Genomic DNA, 7,134 nt, shown 5'->3' with positions numbered 1-7,134 from the left:
ACTCGCCTGCAGGCCACACCGTTGGGAATTCGAAGTTGCGATATATGGGAAAAAAACTAAGAATTTTGAGACCTTTCTAACGATGTATAATACTTTATATGTTTTCTTTACAGAAATATCGAATCGTGAGGAGTTTTGCTCCAACCTAGCCGCACTTTGCATTTTCACATGTTAACATCTACACATACTGCTCTATAACATGAAAACCGTAAAAGATACGAAAAAACTTTGTTCGTACGAAAGATGCAGAATAAAATTATGAATAAAATGGTATAATAATGGTTAAGTGTGTTCATATAATTTTCTCGAGATTTTCCGATTTTCCTAAAATTTTACGACAGCAACTCGCCTGTAGGCCACACCGTTGGGAATTCGAGGTTGCGATATATGGGAAAAAAACTAAGAATTTTGAGACCTTTCTAACGATGTATAATACTTTATATGCTTTCTTTACAGAAATATCGAATCGTGAGGAGTTTGCTCCAACCTAGCCGCACTTTGCATTTTGACATGTTAACATCTACACATACTGCTCTATAACATGAAAACCGTAAAAGATACGAAAAAACTTTGTTCGTACGAAAGATGCAGAATAAAATTATGAATAAAATGGTATATGAATGGCTAAGTGTGTTCATATAATTTTCTCGAGATTTTCCGATTTTCCTGAAATTTTACGACAGCAACTCGCCTGTAGGCCACACCGTTGGGAATTCGAAGTTGCGATATATGGGAAAAAAACTAAGAATTTTGAGACCTTTCTAACGATGTATAATACTTTATATGTTTTCTTTACAGAAATATCGAATCGTGAGGAGTTTTGCTCCAACCTAGCCGCACTTTGCATTTTGACATGTTAACATCTACACATACTGCTCTATAACATGAAAACCGTAAAAGATACGAAAAAACTTTGTTCGTACGAAAGATGCAGAATAAAATTATGAATAAAATGGTATATGAATGGTTAAGTGTGTTCATATAATTTTCTCGAGATTTTCTAATATTTTGTTGCTAAGAACAAAATTTCAAGTCAGTTATCCCTGTGGCAACTTTTCGGTTGCTTCGCGTTCAAGTCAGTTATCCCTGTGGTAACTTTTCGGTTTGTTCGCGTTCAAGTCAGTTATCCCTGTGGCAACTTGTCGGTTGCTTAGCGTTTCTAGGCAACTATCCCTATGATAACATTGCAGACATATATTAAATTATTACTGAAATTTCGTTTAAAACTTTATGTATACATATGATTGTATAGTTTTACTTGTCGTCAACGATCATACCATGTTGAATATACCGGTTCTCGTCCGATCACCGAAGTCAAGCAACATCGGGCGTGGGTAGTACTTAGATGGGAGACCGCTTGGGAACACCACGTATCGTTGACTTTTTGCCTTAGTATTTAACCGATGTTAAGTCAAATTATAAATAGTACATACTCTCGGTATAAACTGTTAAAATCTTTGATAGAGATGAGAAAATAGTTTATGTAAAATGAAATAATATATATATATATATATATAAGTACTGAATATTTTGTTATAAAAGATCTGAAACATTTATAGGTTGGAAGTTACTATTTATTTAGAGTATATCACAAAAATTAAATAAAAATAGCAACTTGCACGTATTTTACAAATTGACAACTTGCACGCATTTTGCACATTGGCAACTTGTACGCATTTTGCATTATTGACAACTTACACGTACTTTGCTTGATTGGAAACTTGTACGCATTTGATTTGATATGTAACTTGTATGCATTTTATATAATTGGTAACTTGTACGCATTTCTAAAGAACTTAGCGAAAAACATTCTCCCTTATAAAGAAAAAATTATATAAAAATATAATCATATATTCTAAATAAGAAATACCAAATGTTTCTCTTTAAAATTACAATTTTCTCGCCAACTATAAAGCATATTGAAAACAATTTAGCTTACTTTTAGAAATAATGAATATATCAAGTATTTCCATAGAGGCGAGTTTTATGTAAAATAGCTAAAGGTACCAACGAAGTGCCGTGTGTGTTACAATATGCACAATTTTTCGACGGTAAAATCGAAATGATTGTGGCATACTGTAACCGGCTACAACGTAAGGCTTAAGGCTTATGCTCTAATAGCGTGGGGTGACGTCAAGCCAACATGACGAATCCCCAAGCCAAGGGCTGAGTCTCAACAGATCGCAGCGTGGTAACTGCTCTACCGAGTACAACACCCCGCCAGGTACCTAAGTCGTTTACAAACGATTCCGAGTCTCGACATCGAACTAGTGACCCATGATCGACCGCTATAGGCAGGACAGATATAACGGATGGATACCGCCACAGTCCAGCGCCTCATTCGGCTAAAAATGGCTCGTGCGATAAACGGCGTGTGCCGAATACCTAATAAATCACATTGTATTGAGCCTTTCGACTCACGAGACTCCTAGAGATATCGTTGCTTACTTTGTCTAGAAAGGATACGGCCTTAGAGGCGTTCAGGCATAATCCCACGGATGGTAGCTTCGCACCACCGGCCGCTCGACCGAGTGCGTGAACCAAATGTCCGAACCTGCGGTTCCTCTCGTACTGAGCAGGATTACTATCGCAACGACGATTCATCAGTAGGGTAAAACTAACCTGTCTCACGACGGTCTAAACCCAGCTCACGTTCCCTATTTGTGGGTGAACAATCCAACGCTTGGCGAATTCTGCTTCGCAATGATAGGAAGAGCCGACATCGAAAGATCAAAAAGCAACGTCGCTATGAACGCTTGGCTGCCACAAGCCAGTTATCCCTGTGGTAACTTTTCTGACACCTCTTGCTGAAAACTCTTCAAGCCAAAAGGATCGATAGGCCATGCTTTCGCAGTCCCTGTGCACACTGAACAACGGGATCAAGCCAGCATTTGCCCTTTTGCTCTACGCGAGGCTTCTGTCCTCGCTGAGCTGGCCTTAGGACACCTGCGTTATTATTTGACAGATGTACCGCCCCAGTCAAACTCCCGGCCTAGCAATTTCCTCGAATCGGATCACGCTAGAGTATAGTTGGCGATCGGCGCGAAGCCTCACACCACTCTTACACGCTTGGCTCTAGAAAACCGTGACAGTCGGAACGAAAGTTCTCGACGCACGCTTTCCGCCCAATCGAGTAAGTAAAGAAACGATGAAAGTAGTGGTATTTCACCGACGATATTGCTATCTCCCACTTATGCTACACCTCTCATGTCTCCTTACAATGCCAGACTAGAGTCAAGCTCAACAGGGTCTTCTTTCCCCGCTAATTTTTCCAAGCCCGTTCCCTTGGCAGTGGTTTCGCTAGAAAGTAGATAGGGACAGTGGGAATCTCGTTAATCCATTCATGCGCGTCACTAATTAGATGACGAGGCATTTGGCTATTTTTTTTTTTTTTTTTTTTTTTTTTTTTTTTTTGGCTAGGAGGGGAATGCATTTACGCACGCCGGTCGCCAGGTTGACCAGGCAGTGTGGGACTCGACTCGAAGGCAATACCCACTAAACCTAACTCCTAGTATTGTGCCTGATGGGATCTTATGCGCAGGCAGCACGCTGAACTCAGGTACATCCTACCCTATTCCTTGTCGTTTTATGGACGTTGCTTTTGTCCATGCTCCAAAACCGTTCAGTCCACCAATCAATACACGCGTAGATATTATCTTTAATTCTTCTTTCTTAATGACCTTTCCTGATAGCAGAAAATTAGCTGACTCGTAGTGCCACACGCCTCTGTTGTTTAAGGTGACTGTCCCGTATACTACTTCCGATGTATTATATCTTTCCTTGATTAAGGCGTCCAGGTCCTTGTAGTAGTTGATCTTTCGTCTGTGGGCCGACTCCATATCCACATTGCTACCCACAATTTTGGTATCAAGCAGCATGGAGAATTGTCCCTGCGACGCTATCAAGTCCGGTTTTCGTGTTCCGTCTGGAGTGTGGAACACTGGTTCCCAGTCCACTCTGGAATGGGACTTTTCTAAGGCTCGTTTCAGGTATTTAGTGACGGCGTTATGTCTGTCAATCCTTTGTCTGTGGCTCCGATGGCATGTTTGCAAAATGTGATCAAGTGTTTCGAGAGCGTTACACCCTGCTCTGCAGAACCTATCTTCATGGCGGCCTCTGGTTGTACGACTCCTGCACGGCATAGTGTTAATTCTGAGTCGTGTGCAGTTAATGAAATCCCGACCAGATAGGATTTTGGTGCCATCGGTGATCCATCGGTGTTGTTGTGGAACTTTCGATGATTTGGCGAGTGCTCGACCATCTACTGAGTTATGAAGCAGTTTGGCCCATCTATTATCTAGTAATTTGACCGAAGTTATAATATCCCCATTATCGGTAAGGCGTTTGACACATTTTTCTAGTTCAAGTTGGTGGTAACTTGATTCGGTCCTTCCTAAATTTAGAAGTCTTCCCCTTCTTCTAAGAGGCACCAACCATCTTAGAGACGGAAGGGATAATCCACCGTCTCTGTCTCTTGCATAAAAGTACGCGTTAGTTGTGTCTGCCGGTAGCCTCAGCCAGGATCTTACGGCTTTTCTTATAGTTGTGTCAAGGCCTTTTAGAAGCCCAAGTGTGGTGTTACCCAGCGTCAATTGGTGGAGTAGTCTAGGAATCCCGACTGTTCTTAAAGCGAATAGCCGTTGCTGGGGTTTTATTGGTGCTTTGGATAGCTTTTCAATAATGCTCTGTAACTTCTCTTTCAGGTCGCACAATACGGCACCTTCCGGAGTAAAAGATACACCTAGATAGGTCCATATTTCTACCCTGGAGAGAGCAGGTAAATCACGACCACCACACCTGAACTTAATACTCTTATCAATAATCGATTTCTTTGCGTGTGGCACATTTCTGATGGTGATAGAGAATGACTTGGCGTTGTTAACTATAAGGCCACACTTTGATAGAAAGTCGTCAGCGTGGTCAAGCAGTACTTGAAGACCTTTTTGAGACGATGCCACAAGGACAATATCGTCCGCAAAGGCTAGGATATTAAGCGTCATTCCCTCCATCATAACCCCGATCTCAGGTGGGGCACTTTCAATAAGTCTGTTAATAATAAGATTGAACAAAACTGGTGACAAAGGGTCTCCTTGTTTCACACCGCTCCTCGGACTAATGGGATCCGAGTACCAGTTTTCATACCGGAGTCTTGTCCAGCTGTTCGTATAGATATTGTTAATGTAATCCACACATCTATCAGGTAGGTTGTAAAATTTTAGGGTATCAATTAGTGCCTTATGTGATACCGAATCAAACGCTTTCGCGACGTCGATTGAAGCAATAAATACAGGTTTAAATTTTTGCCTGTGATACTTTAGTAAATAATCAAGTGCAAATATGTTATGTGCACATCCATCGATCGGCTGGAAAGCTGTTTGTCTATTATCAATTTTAATCGACTCTGTCATTCGTTTAGCTAGTATCTTATGGAAATGCCTAGTAATCACTGATGAGACCGTAATCGGTCTGAAGTCGCCGGGGTTCTCAGCATTATCCTTTTTGGGAATCAGCGTAGTATACGATTCCATTAGTTGTTCAGGGACGTTTCCCATGAACAAGAATATGTTATACAGGTTTACCAAGGTATTTGTTGGTATCGACCTTAAAAGGCTTGCTGATATCCCGTCCGGTCCGGGCGCTGAATTTTTGGCCGGGTAGCTCTTAGTTATTTCATTTGGGATTATAGGCTTCCATATGTGCGAGAGATCTTGGGTTCTCGCTTTTTCCGACCCGGGCGATATCGTAGAATCACCGGTCATAACGTTGGTCCAGAATTGTGTCATTGTGTCTGCCGAAGGTTTGTTAGAGACAACTTTGTTATCTAGAATAAATTGGACACACTTCGTTGGGTTTCTCGCCCAATGTAGTTGAGTAATTTTGTATTGGTGCCTCCTAAGTTGTCTCTTATTTTGTCTTTTAGGGTGTTTTCCTCTTTTTGTGCTTCTGATGTGATTTGGTGGTGATTTGTTCTTCTGAGGAAAGATTGACTTAAGATAGTCAGCAACTCTTACTTTTAGATCGCTTAGCGTTATTGCGCTAACTGAGTGGCAGATATTCGTCAGAGTTTTATCATTAAATTTTTCTACTGTACTTGAGGCTGCCTGTGACAGTGCCTCTAATAGTGCGTTACCGGTGGTATCTGTAGTAACCGGAGAACAAGGCTCGGTGTTATTTTGGTTGGACATCATATTAACGAAGTCAGCAACCTGGCTTTTATACTTCGGTGATTTCCTTTGGCCTTTTATGGCCTCCAGAGATCGACCGGGTGTAACTGACAGAAGAGCTTTGTTTATATGGGAAGCTCCCTTAATCACTAAAGCTGCTTCTTCCTTAGCCATAAGCGCTTGTTCCTCTTCCGTCCATCTGGCTTTCTTTGGCTCTATCGTCGCCATCCTGCTATCATACCACTCTTTGTGTTGCCTTTGTTCGTGCACTCCACGACCTACTACGGTATTAAATACTTTATTACACTCGGGATAGCGGCAAGAATGATTTCCTGTGTCAGTCAGTATGGAAGGACCTGCGGGCCCCCCCGAGTTTGAATTTGTCATCCGAGAGTCATAGTTACTCCCGCCGTTTACCCGCGCTTGCTTGAATTTCTTCACGTTGACATTCAGAGCACTGGGCAGAAATCACATTGCGTCAACACCCGCTAGGGCCATCGCAATGCTTTGTTTTAATTAGACAGTCGGATTCCCCTAGTCCGTGCCAGTTCTGAGCTGACCGTTGAATGGCGGCCGAAGAGGACGACGACCGACCGAAGCCGGCACAGAAAGCCTCGCAGCAAGAAAGATCCGCGGGGGGCCAAGGCACGGGACCGAGCTCGGATCCAAGTCACAAGGACCGTTTCACCTCGCCCAGGCCCGGCACGTCAGCCGAACCCGCTTCCGATCAAGCCCGACACGCCCCGATCCTCAGAGCCAATCCTTATGCCGAAGTTACGGATCCAATTTGCCGACTTCCCTTACCTACATTAATCTATCGACTAGAGGCTCTTCACCTTGGAGACCTGCTGCGGATATGGGTACGAACCGGCGCGACACCTACCGTGGCCCTCTCCTGGATTTTCAAGGTCCGAGGGGAAGATACGGACACCGCCGCAACTGCGGTGCTCTTCGCGTTCCAAACCCTATC

At 42.8% G+C, this 7,134-nt stretch overlaps 1 non-coding gene and 1 pseudogene across 1 annotated transcript; one reads left to right on the top strand and one right to left on the bottom strand.

The window, feature by feature from the left end:
• Positions 1 to 1,263: 1,263 nt before the first annotated feature.
• Positions 1,264 to 1,382, top strand: LOC113381696. Its single transcript, XR_003367570.1, has one exon. It is a non-coding gene; the product is annotated as a 5S ribosomal RNA (ribosomal RNA).
• Positions 1,383 to 2,146: 764 nt separating this feature from the next.
• The window catches only part of LOC113381695, a 7,046-nt pseudogene continuing 2,058 nt past the window's right edge, over positions 2,147 to 7,134 (bottom strand).

Source organism: Ctenocephalides felis, unplaced genomic scaffold (assembly GCF_003426905.1).
Source record: "Ctenocephalides felis isolate EL2017-DRISC unplaced genomic scaffold, ASM342690v1 CF-g0.4_SCAFFOLD_03005, whole genome shotgun sequence".
NCBI lineage: Eukaryota > Metazoa > Arthropoda > Insecta > Siphonaptera > Pulicidae > Ctenocephalides > Ctenocephalides felis.
Note: the sequence above shows the minus strand (reverse complement) of the source record. Positions and strands in the feature narration are given on the sequence as shown.